The sequence below is a fragment of the Oryx dammah genome, unplaced genomic scaffold (assembly GCF_014754425.2).
Source record: "Oryx dammah isolate SB20612 unplaced genomic scaffold, SCBI_Odam_1.1 HiC_scaffold_10, whole genome shotgun sequence".
In the NCBI taxonomy this organism is placed as follows: Eukaryota; Metazoa; Chordata; class Mammalia; order Artiodactyla; family Bovidae; genus Oryx; species Oryx dammah.
The window spans coordinates 8,065,935-8,078,037 of record NW_024070194.1 but is presented as its reverse complement, the minus strand read 5'-3'; the positions used below and the strand labels follow the sequence as shown (position 1 = coordinate 8,078,037).

At 51.1% G+C, this 12,103-nt stretch overlaps 1 protein-coding gene across 1 annotated transcript in view; it reads right to left on the bottom strand.

Moving 5' to 3' along the window:
* Nucleotides 1-11,358, bottom strand: part of SLC13A3 (solute carrier family 13 member 3) — an 84,216-nt gene extending 72,858 nt beyond the window's left edge. The window contains exon 1 of the mRNA XM_040248201.1: nt 11,267-11,358. The gene's annotated coding sequence lies outside the window, so the exon portion shown is untranslated. The remainder of the gene's footprint in view (nt 1-11,266) is intronic.
* Nucleotides 11,359-12,103: the final 745 nt, after the last annotated feature.

Genomic DNA, 12,103 nt, shown 5'->3' with positions numbered 1-12,103 from the left:
TCAGTCGTGTCCGACTCTTTGCGACCCCATGGACTGTAGCCTACCAAGCTCCTCTGTCCATGGGATTTTCCAGGCAATAGTACTGGAGTGGATTGCCATTTCCTTCTCCAGGGGATCTTCCCGACCCAGGGATCGAACCCGGGTCTCCCACATTGAAGACAGACGCTTTACCGTCTGAGCCACCAGGGAAGTCCTCGTATACAGTAGGTGCTCAATTAATACTTTTAAATGTAAGGATTACTCATGGACAGTGCCTGGTACACAGGAAACACTAAAGAAATATTTGCACTGATTCCATATTCATTCTACACATATTTATTAAGTACTTTGTTTGCCAAGCACTGGGGATATACTGGTTAACCAGATGGGAAGGACCCTTATTTGTACCTTACCATTTGCAGATACTTATTTCACTCTTGACAAAGTGCCTAGTTTCCCTGGCTCCTCAGCATGGCCCCATGAGGCGAGTGGATGCACAAGACAGATGGGGAGACCAAGGATGGCTGGGGAAGTGCCTTGTTCCGCCCACCCCCCCACCCCCACACCCGGAGCAAGTTCTTGGCAGGGATCCATCCTGGATCAGCTATGGGCCCACCACTTAGCCTAAGTTCTCTTGGGCACTGAGGTCTTCCCTGCCCCTGACATTTTAAGTCTCTACCATTTACCATTGTCCTACCTCCTCTCTGGTCCAGCTTGCTCTGCCCTAGGCCTCCTGGGAGTCAATGCAGGGGATGATGGGAAAGCTGACCCCTGCTGCTGAGGCCTGAGCTATGATGTTCACAAGCGCCTCTTGACAATGACTCTCCGCTGCCCACAGTCCTTCACTTTTTAGGCCTCTGGGGCCCTGGGCTTCAGAATTAGAGTAAGAATGGCAAGGGAACTTTCACTGGGATTTTTTTTTTCTTCTGAATAAGCACTATCTCATTTAAAATTCCAGAAGCTCCAAGGAGATCAGCTTTCCCCCATTTTATAGTGGAGGAATTGGAGGCTCAGAGAACCCAACAACCTACACAGAGAGTAAAGGGAAGAAGCCAAGAGGATGCAGAACCAAGTCTCATCCCCTATAAAGTACTTCTAGACCCCTAGATCCACAGGCTCATTTGTAATGCAAATAACAATACTACTACTATTACTATTATACCTGATGCAAATAGCCAACTCATTGGAAAAGACCCTGATGCTGGGAAAGATTGAAGGCAGGAGGAGAAGGGGAAGACAGAGGATGAGATGGTTGGATGGCATCACCCATGCAATGGACATGAACTTGGGCAAACTCCGGGAGGTGGTGAGGGACTGGGAAACCTGGCGTGCTGCAGTCCATGGGGTCAAAAAAGACTTGGACACGACTTGGAGACTGAACAACAACGACAACAGTTCTTTAACTAGTGCCTCTTATGAGCAGGAGCAGCCCAGAGTATTTCAGGTATCAAAACCAATCTTCACAACCCCCCTGAGGTAGATCCTATTGGTGTCCTCACACAGAGGAGGAAACTGAGGCACAGAGAGGCTAAGTAACTTACCCAAGGTCACACAGGAAGTGGGGGAGCCAGCGTGGAGTCCGGGGGATCTGGTGCTAGAGCTCATACTCTCACGACGTTGCCCCCTCCCCTTCAGAGAGTGATTCTGGAGGACAAATCAGCCCAGTGACTCTGGGCAGACCCTTCGTTCAGGGGAGGAAAGTCAAGGTCTGGAGGAGGTCCAGACCCATAGGAAAAACAGATCAGGAGCAGCAAAGGAAGCCAGGTATCCCGGATTGATGGGTAGTTTAGTGGGGGTAGGAAGGGCCTCTCAGGACTGCCTCAGTTTCCCCAGGAAGAAGTGACAGCTGGGCTGCAGGCAGGGCTGTGCATTATGCCTCTGCTGGCTCCCCCAGGCCTGCACACCCCGCGTTCTGGTCCCAGATGTCAACACAGCAGAGCCCATTTCCAAGACTCGTGTCTCAGGAAACTGCTCACACTTCTATTTCTCGGACTCCATGCTGTCAAACGTTCGGCTCAGGCACCAGGAAAAGTTTTGTTGAGTCCCAGCCCTTTTGAGAGGAATCCAAGGGGGCTCCAGATGGGGCAGAAAATGGCTTAAAGGAGCAGGGAGCCGTTTCCTCCCTTCTCCCGCACTCCAGGCTGCCGGGGGCCAGCCAGCAAAGCAGCTCGTCATGTGAGAAAGGTGGACTGTTATGTGGAGCCGAGGGGACAATCGGGGCTGTGGGTGGCAGCGAACAAGGGCCGCTCTTGTTATTTCTCCCGATCACGGGAAAGGAGGCTGGTCCCGCCCGCTGAGAGCCAGGAGGGCAGAGGGGACCGTCAGCTGCACGCAGCAGAGCCTGGAGCAGGGCTCGCAGGCCCTGGAAGGGCCTTCTTGCCCGGAAGGCCCTCCATTTCCAAATCCCCTCCACCCTGGGAGGCCTTCTGCAGTCAGGCTGTGAGTCCACAGGCAAGCCCTTCCCCTCTCTGGGCCTCAGCGTTCCTGACAGAAAATGGGACCTGATCACACCTGCCTCGCAGGCCTGCTGGGAGAGGAGGCCAAGCAGATGCACTGGGCAGGGGCTTCCAGCCTTGGTGCCACTGACGTTCGGGGCCTGAGAGCTCTTCGTTGTGGGGGCAATCCTGTGCACCGTGGGGCGTTTAGCAGCATCCCTAGATGCCGGTAGCATCTCCATCGAGCTGTGACAATCAAAAATGTTTTCAGGCCTTGCCGAATGTCTCCTGGAGAGCCAAATGCTTCAGAATCCTGCTTTAAAGGACTCCCCAGAGCCCAGGACACAGGAGGTGGTTTAGCTATGAAGCCAGCCAGCATTCGTTGAGCCCTTTACAACTATCATCACCTGTTATCGTACCCATTTATGGATGAGGAACTTGAGCACAGAGAAGTTATGCAACTGGCCCGAGATCACACAGCATATTAAAAAACCAGAATTTGCACCCAAGCACCCAAACCCAAGCTCCTGCATATCATATTTGAGAATTCATGTTAGTTCCTATCTTCAGAGCCCCCAAGACCCCAAAACCTCCAAACTGCCACTCCAGTGTCAGGATGACAGGTCTCTCCACTTGGAAGCCTTTTTAGTGTATTCCCTGCCCCTTTCCCCTTGCCTCCACTGAACCAAGAAGGAATGTGGGCTTTCGATAAGGCAGACGTAGGCTCGAATGGCAGCCTGACTACTCATTCAGTGAGGTGCTAGGCAAGTTTCTTCATCTCTCTGAGCCTCAGGCTTCTCGTCTGTATAATGGGTCCATCTCCCTTGTGTCACACAGCAGCTAAAAGCACAGACTCTGGAGCTAGAATGCCAGGTCAGAATCCCAGCTGTGCCACTTCCAAACCATGGGAGCTAGGGCAAGTGACTGAACAATTCTGTGACTCAGTTTCCCCATCTGTGAATGTGGACAATAATAGCACCTGTGCCACAGAGCCGGGACGAGCATACACGAGCTAGCCTATCTCAAGTGCGTTGAACCATGCCTGACACTTCATAAATGCTAGAGAGGTGTTGGCTATGGCTCTCAAGGGGCCTCCTAGGAGACAGAGGAGAGGGCATGAATAAGGCATGTGGCCTGGGACATCAGCAACCTTAAATTCATATCCTGAGCCTCCCAGGGACCGGCACATTCCTGCTGGAGAGCTTAACATGGCTGAAATCAAATCCCTCTCTCCAGTCCAGACCAAGAGAGGGCTTCGCAGGAGAGGAAAGGAAAAGGAACTGGGCAGGGTAGCCACTGGGCTGCCAGAAGGGGCACGCTGGCCTTGCCAGCCTTTTTCCAACGTCTTTATTGAGCTGGGCATCACTGTTCTGTCCTGTGTATCAGTCCTCCTGACTCCCCTTGCCCCCAGCACAGGCTCCTTCCCATTGGCTGCCCCTCCCCTTGTGAATTTCATGAACAAGTAGATAGAGTCAAGCACCTAGTACCCTATTTTGCAGATAACAGCAATAGCCACAATTCTTTACCAAGTACCTATGTTGCATCAGGCACTGCCAAGCCTTCCGAGTAGGTGGGTGTCGTTGTGCCCACTTATCAGATGAGAACTTGAGGCTTGCCAGGGATGGCGTGGCCTTGTGCCTCTCTCATCCCTGGTGCATCTCAGCTGGAGGGAGCCGTTGGGACACACTTGTGTCATTTGTTTCAGGTCCAGTCTAGCTAGGGGGCGCACTTTGCATCCTCGAGGTCTGGGGGGGCGGGGTCTCACAACCCTGCTCATCAGTCCAGAGGGCACTGCCCAGCTGAGTCGGGTCAGGAAACATGTTCTTGCTCCCCATTCCCTCATCAGGAATTGTGTCGGTCTGTTTACACACCTGGCAGGATCTCCAGGAAAGTGGAAAGTTGGCTAGGCCTCAGAGGAGCGGTTCCAGGGCCAAGGGGTCTGTGTGGGCAACGGGTCAAACCTGGCAGGAGAGCATGGAGGGGGCACAGATGAGGGTTCTGGGACCACCTGGCTGGGAGGGGTGGGAAGGTCCTTCCATGTGCCCTCTGGGCCTCAGTTTTCCCCGCTGAAAAAGGAAAGGGCGGGAAGCACTGATTTCAGCTTAGATCTTCTACAAATTAGTAGCAGTCTAGGAGTTTAGCAAGTGCACGTGTTCAGAAATCAGAGCTACTTGGATCAAATGCAAATTCATTCATTGGCTAGTTTACTGAGTACCTACTATGTGTCAGACTCTGTTCTAGCTGCTGGGGATGCTGAGGGAACAAGAAAGACACAGGCCTTGCCCTTGTATCACTCATAGTCTCATGGAGGAGGCAGGCGGTGAACAAATAATGAACATTTCAGGTTGGAAAGAATGCCACAAAGGAAATAAAACAGGACGCTGTTTTAGAGAGTGTTTTGTACAGTGAGGAGGGCAAATGTTATTGAGAAGAGGTAATCAAGGAGGTCTTCTCGGAGGAGGTACCTTTGGAGCTAAGACCTGAATGACCAGACAGATCCACCTGTGGAAGATCAGGGGCAAGAGCATCCCAGGCAGCAAGAACAACAAGTGCAAAGGTCCTGAGGCGGAACAAGTTTGGCAGGTTTAAAGAACAAAAGGAAGGCCTATAAGGCTGGACCACAAGTGAGAGAAGAGAAGAGTATGGGAGATTGTAACAACCATGTTTCCCAGTTTCTGAATGTGATGCTCTGGCATCTTGGGACCTTGCTAACACTGGACGGTCTGCCCCTCCTAGGGCTAGCTCATTTGTAGAGATAGTAAACAACTCACCTGTGTGTCAGCTTTTCAAATGTAAACCATACAATCCCAGGCCCACACCCCCAGCCATCTCCTTTCTTGGACTCTCTCACTCCAGGCCACTATCTGCCTGCCCTCATCACCGAGGGCCAGGGACCAGACAACCAGGGACAGCCTCTCTGTCCCAGAGCCCACTGAAATCATTTGAACTAGCCAACTCTAAGCCTGCTTACTCTGACTTGCCCGTTCCTTAAATACATAATACATTGCCAGACAGTGATGAAGACCATGGAGCAAAATAAGGCAGGGAGGAGAGTGTAAAGGAATTTTTATTTTCTGTGTTAGGGTGGCCAGGGAAGGCCTTTGAGGAGGTTCATCTCTGAGCTAAGATGAATGAAGTGTGGGAGCAAGGCTTGCAGACATCTGGGGGAAGAGCATTTCATAGCAGAAGGAATAGTAAGTGCAAAGGCCCCGCAGGCAGGTGTGCACGTGTTCAGTTGCTCAGTTGTGTCCTACTCTTAGTGACCCTCTGGACTGTAGCCTGCCAGGCTCCTCTGTCTATGGGATTTTCCAGGCAAGAATACTGGAGTGGGTTGCCTTGGATCTTCCTGACCAAGGGATCAAACTGAGTCTCTTGGGTCTCCTGCATTGGCAGGTGGATTCTTTACCACTGTGCCACCTGGGAAGCTGGTAAAGACCCTGGGGTGAGAGCAATCTTGGGATATTTAAGGAACACAAAGAAGGCCAGGGTGGCTGGCACAGAGGGAGAGAGGGGGCCAGCTTCTAGTAAGTAATCAATAAGTATGAGGTGTTCTTATCCTTTCTTGAGGGCTTACTATAATCTGAATAGAAATATGGGAGCTTGACGTCTACTTCCCTTCACCCCTTATCTAGAAGGTAGGCTTCAGAGATTAAATGAAATGTAATGAACTAAAATGTGAAAGGCATGTAAACCAGTATGGGGCAGATGAAGAAAACACTTGGCAAGTATTACTGTTATCAGCTCCCACCCTGTTTTGACACAGCACGGGACACTTTCTGTATCCTAACTGAATTAAATCTCACAGTAGCCCTTCAGGGACCCGTGAGTCTTCCCCACTTCACAAGTGAGAAAAACGAGGCTCAGAAATGGGACGTCTCCCGCCCAAGCCCCTTATCTCACAGTCTAAGAGCTAAGACCCAAACCCAAGTCTTCCCAACTCTAAGGCCCATGCTCTTTCATCCTCTTACTTCTGAGTCTCAGCTTCCTGATCTGCAAAATGGGAGAGTTAAAACATACTTTGAGGGCTGAATGAAAAAGTAAGAAGTTATGATGCCAGTACAACATATGATTTCACCAGGCCCAAAGAATAACCAGGCGGGGGAGGTGATATTATGGGCGTGTTATCACTGAAGAGACTGAGGCCCAGAGAAGTCAAACGACTTGCCTAAGGTCACAGACCAGGAATGTGGAATGAGAATCCAGTTCTGAATCCAAAGCCTCAAAACTGGGAAGGAAAGGCCCATTTTCTTGGTCATCCACCTGAACACCCTCCGCTCATGGATTAGGTGAATGCAAAACAGTGGGCCTCTGACTTCATAGGTGTAACTACTACCCTTGAACAAGACTGCTGCAAGCCAGACAACGCCTTCGTGCAAACTGGGGAGAGGGGTTCCTCCTCAGGGGGGTCTGGCACTGCACCGGGATGCCAGGTTCACAGGTGGAGTGCGGGTGGATTCAGTCTCATTTCGCCTCCTCCCTTCTCTCTGTGCGCTGCACAGCCTGCACAACACTCTGGAGCATCCTGCCCAGACACTTTTATTCCCATTGTACGTTACATTAAGAAACATGTTGGTCACTAACACCCAAGAATATGGCAATAATATATCACGATAAATATATGCATATAACAGGAGCTTTGAGTGTGCTGATATAGAGACTTGAGGGAGGCTAAAATCAGTGAAGTCAGATTATTTTGCCAACAAAGGCCTGTCTAGTCAATGCTAGGTTCTTTCCAGTAGTCACGTATGGATGTGAGAGTTGGACCGGAAAGAAGGTTGAGCGCCAAAAAATTGATGCTTTTGAACTGTGGTTTTGGAGAAGACTCTTGAGAGTCCCTTGGGTTGCAAGGAGATCCAACCAGTCCATCCTAAAGGAGATCAGTCCTGGGTGTTCATTGGAAGGACTGATGTTGAAGCTGAGACTCCAGTACTTTGGCCACCTGATGCAAAGAGCTGACTCATTGGAAAAGACCCTGATGCTGGGAAAGACTGAAGGCAGGAGGAGAAGGGGACGACAGAGGATGAGTTGGTTGGATTGCATCAGCAACTCAATGGACATGAGTTTGAGCAAACTCTGGGTGTTGGTGATGGACAGGGAGGCCTGGCGTGCTGCAGGCCATGGGGCTGCAAAGAGTCGACACGACTGAGCAACTGAACAACAACAAAAGATCTCCCGAGAAGCCACACCTGCCGCCTGGGAGGAGGCCCTGCCCAGAGTCCCCGCACTCCTACATGCCGCCTCCTCAAAGCATCCTTAGAAAGAGCCACCTGTGAGTACCCACTGGAAGCACTCCTGATGGCCAGATGGTCAGTCCAGCAAGATTTGCTTTTAGTAAGTTGGGAAAGGAGGTAAGATTCTCTGCAAATACATGGGACTGGTGCTTATCTGCAGGCTTGATTTAATACTCTCCTCTGTCTCCCCTAGCCACCCAAGGCCAGTCCTCCAACACCCAGCTCCCAGGATGGCCATTCTTAGAAAACTGTGAGGCAGTCCCTCTGGCAGCATCCTGACTTCCTCAGTCTCTGGCCCTCTCTGGGGTAAGAGCCGTGATCCCCGTGGCCCTGGAAATTGCAGCCACTGCATTCCAGAGGGCATCCCCCTCCTTTTCACCCCTGCTGACAGTGCTCCAAGCCAGGAGGACATAATGTGAGAATTGTTCCCATCCCCCGCCCCCAGCCCCTGGCTCTACCCTTCAGATTAACCCCAGCCTCCCTGCAGCCTCCCTCACCAGTCGCCAGGGGACAGGTGCGTGATAACCAACCCTTACGATCATACAGACTTCTGGAACATCAGAGCAGCGATGCTGGAGACTTTATCAAGCTGGAAAAGCAGGACCCAGTGAGGGGAAAATGACCAATGCCAAGGATCTCAAACTTGTTCCCTGACATCAACAATTTTGCAAAAGTTTTTGGGATATGAACCCTATAACGGGCACTGGTGGTTCCAGAATTTCTAGGCGAGGGAGGCCTAGAAGCAGCAGCCTCATGTTAGGGGTGAGGGTGGACACCGAGCACACTTGCCTTGAAGCTTCAATTGCACAGAAAGCACACTGTTTTATACTGCCAGCCTGTGTCTGGAGAGGTTATCGCAGGGTTAAACTGGTGAAGATTACAGGAATTGCTTTGAAACCATGTGTGCATAGCACACCCACTCTGTTTGCTTTGTGTGTATGTCGTAGACCAACAAAAGCCACAAATTTCTCTGCTCACTATTCTCTAACGATGCTTTTATTCACCTTCTACATTAGATTAAGAAACATGTCAGTTATTAACATCCAAGAATATGATAATAATACAATGTGATAAACGTATACATATAACATGGAGGAAGAGGGGGCTTTGAGTGTGTTGATAGAGACTTGAGGGAGGCTAAGATCTCCCAAGAAGCCAGAGCTGCCTCCTGGGAGGAGGCCCTGATTTATTAGCCAGTTAAAAAGGCAGTGAGATCTAGAGCCACACAGAGTCCCCACTGGGGATCTGGAGGGAACCAGGAGAGGTTCTCACTCAATTAGAACTAAAGAAAGAGTATAAAGTGAAGTGGTCAGACACAGACAATGCATGCTGCCTTTGTACAGGTTATGTGACCTTGGACAAGTCACCTACCCTGGCTGAGCTTCCATTTCTTCACCTGTTCCATGCTAACAGCAGTTGGCTCCCTGGTGATGTGGGCATTACATAGGACAACACCTGAGAAACTCAGCACAGAAGAGTGAAGCTAACTCAGTGAAACACCTTATCGATCAGACATGCGCTGTTATCTATCCACACTGGGTTCCATATGGAAGTGGGTTCACTGTGAAGCTAATGAAGTTTTTAAAGGTTCAAAGCCACTCCCAGGCCGTGTACTAAATTCTGTACTTGTAAATCTGTATGCTTTTTCTTAAAGAAAGCCCCTCAATTAGTACAAGTTTCCAGGCCCATAACACTTGGACCTGCCCCTGGGTTCATTGCAGAGCAGAGCTTTCAGAACCCTCTGCAGAGGAGAGAGATCCTGTGTGTTTCATCACTTCTTCCTCAGAACTCTGCCTGGGACCCCCCAGACCCATCCTGCCTTCCCCCAGCGATGCTTCACAACGTGAGGCAACATCTTCGCTCAGACCCTCACATCAAGTGTCGGAAGCTAGCGTGGCAATCCTCCACCTTATAGACAAGGAAAAGGAGACCCAAAGAGGAAAGGAGATTGGTGCAAGGTCCTGAAGTTAGCAAGTGGCCAGGGATGGGGCGGCTTTTAAATAAGCAACCTAATCCTTACACCAGCATTTATTGTTTTTCTCTTGCATGTCAACAAAGTCTAATTGCTAGAATAATTCCACACCAAAGAATTTGTCCTGGATCTTTCGACACCATCTTCTTAGTATCACTTCCTCACCCCTTCCTCCAGGCAGCCCTCTCTGAACACTTCTCCCCGCTCCCCTGGTCTCACTAAATTATACCCTCTCTTTACTTTTATTTTTATGAACATTTAATGTTTCATTGATGGCAATTAAATATCTTATTGTTGGACGGTATGACCAACTCAATGGACATGTGTTTGAGCAAACTCAGGGAGATAGTGAAGGACAAGGGGAGCCTGGTGTGCTGCGGTCCACGGGGTTGCAGAGTCGGACACGAGTTAGCAACTGAACAGTATCTCATTGAGGGACAGTGAAACAACTTCCTGGAGGTAGAAGCCTTGTCTAACGAGCCTCATACCTAACCTTGATGCCCTGAATGTGCTGGGCACAGGTGAGGGACCCACCGGGGGACCTGTGATACCATCTCCTTCTCCCACTGGTGATGAATTTTGTCATGACACTTCTGACCTCAATCTGCAGCCTTTGATCTTCTATGGATTACTTTCTTTGAGAGTCTAGAAACAACCTATGTTCTGGATTCTAAGCCAGGGATTGATCCCACTCAGCTGCCTGTTGTGTGACTGTGAGCAAGACTTCTCTCCCAGCCTCACTTTTCTCCTCTGGAAAATAAGGCAAATAACCCTCCCCACTCAGAGGGGCATTTTCAGCCTGGATTAAGTCAGATGCGGCACATAGGCAAAGTTTAGCACTGCACCTTGCCCCTGGTGCTCAGCTGGGAAAGAATCTGCCTGCACTGCAGGAAACGTGGGTTCGGTCCCTGGGTTGGGAAGATCCCCTGGAGGAGGGCATGGCAACCCACTCCAGTATTCTTGCCTGGAGAATTTCATGGACAGAGGAGGCTGGTGGGCTGCAGTCCATGGGGTTGCAGAGTAGGGCACGACTGTGTGACTTTCACTTCACACTTGCTCCCAGTAAGCATTTCTTAAATCTTGGCTGTCTCGATGGAGACAGTGCAGTGCAGTCTTCGGCACTTACTGGGTACCAGGCTCAGTTCAAATACATTAACATATATTGCCTCTTTTTAATATTCACCACTGTCCAACGGATCCGTATGGTCATTTCCCCTGTGTTTACAAATGCACAAGCTGAAGTTCAGAGAGGTTAAGCCCCAGATCACACAGCTTGCCACTCATTAAGCTTGAAGCTTGCCACACATTAAGTTTCTTGTGATTATCAAGTGAAATGTGCAACACATCACCAAGCACACAGTCAGAGCTCGATAAAGAGGATCATTCCTGCAGAAATGACCGGATCCAGAAGGCTACTGAGACCCGGGCTCCCAGGAGAAACAGCAGCTGGGAAAGGGGAATTGTGTCCATAGCAGCGCAAGGCAGGGAAAGCGAGGGAACGCAGGGGATGGGGAGTGGGGTCTGGTGAAATCTAGACTGGGACTTCTGCGGTATTCCGCCTCCGAGGCTCGGGAGGACAAGGTCCTGGCTGTGGGGCGGCCGCCCAGGGCGGGCGGAATGGGGGGGCCGCCCAGGAGAGGCGGCGTTACCTTGGGCGGGAGGGCGAAGACCACCGGCAGCAGCACGAGCGGTGTGAACAGCAGCACCAGCAACCGCCGCGCGCTCCACACCTTCTTGGCCACTGTCGCCAGCGCCGCCATCTGTGCGATCGCCCCGCGGAGCGGGCCAGCCCAGAACTGCCCGCGCCGGCACCCGGCTCCGGGTTTATAGCCTGGGGGGAGGGTCTGGGGAGGGGACTGCGCTCGGGGACCCGCCCCCTCCCCCTACGCGCGCCTTCCGGGGAAAAGGGTGGTGGCTGCGCCCCCGGGACTGGGCGAAAGAGGCCCGGAAAAGTCAGGAAAAGTTGGACCCAATAACCAGGGAAGCGCACTCCAGCCCAGAAGACCGACTAGCCGCCTGACTTTCCAGCTATGTGGCCCGAGGCTTCACGATTCCGTACTTGCCTGTGAAAAGGGCCACACCAGCCAATCTGAGGACTGAATCACTTACTAGCCTTAACTGGATTCGTACACCGCCTCTGCCGCAGACTAGTTGCGTGGCCTTGACGTTGGCCTCTGGAGGTGATGATAATATCAGTCAGAACTACGCAAGAGGTCTGTTGGGAGTTCTTGCAGTTGACATTGTTTTACTTAGTTTTCTTCCGGTGTGGGTCAGTCATCTGTAGGTCGGAGTCTGTGTGTGTTTTTATCACTTGTCGAGTCTGACTCTTTGGGACCCCACAGACTATATAGTCCGACCGTCAGGCTCCTCTGTCCATAGAATTCTCCAGGCAAGAATACTGGAGTGGGTAGCCGTTCCCTCCTCCAGGGGATCTTCCTGACCCAGGGATTGAACCAGTGTCTCCTACTTTACAGGTTGCCTGGAGG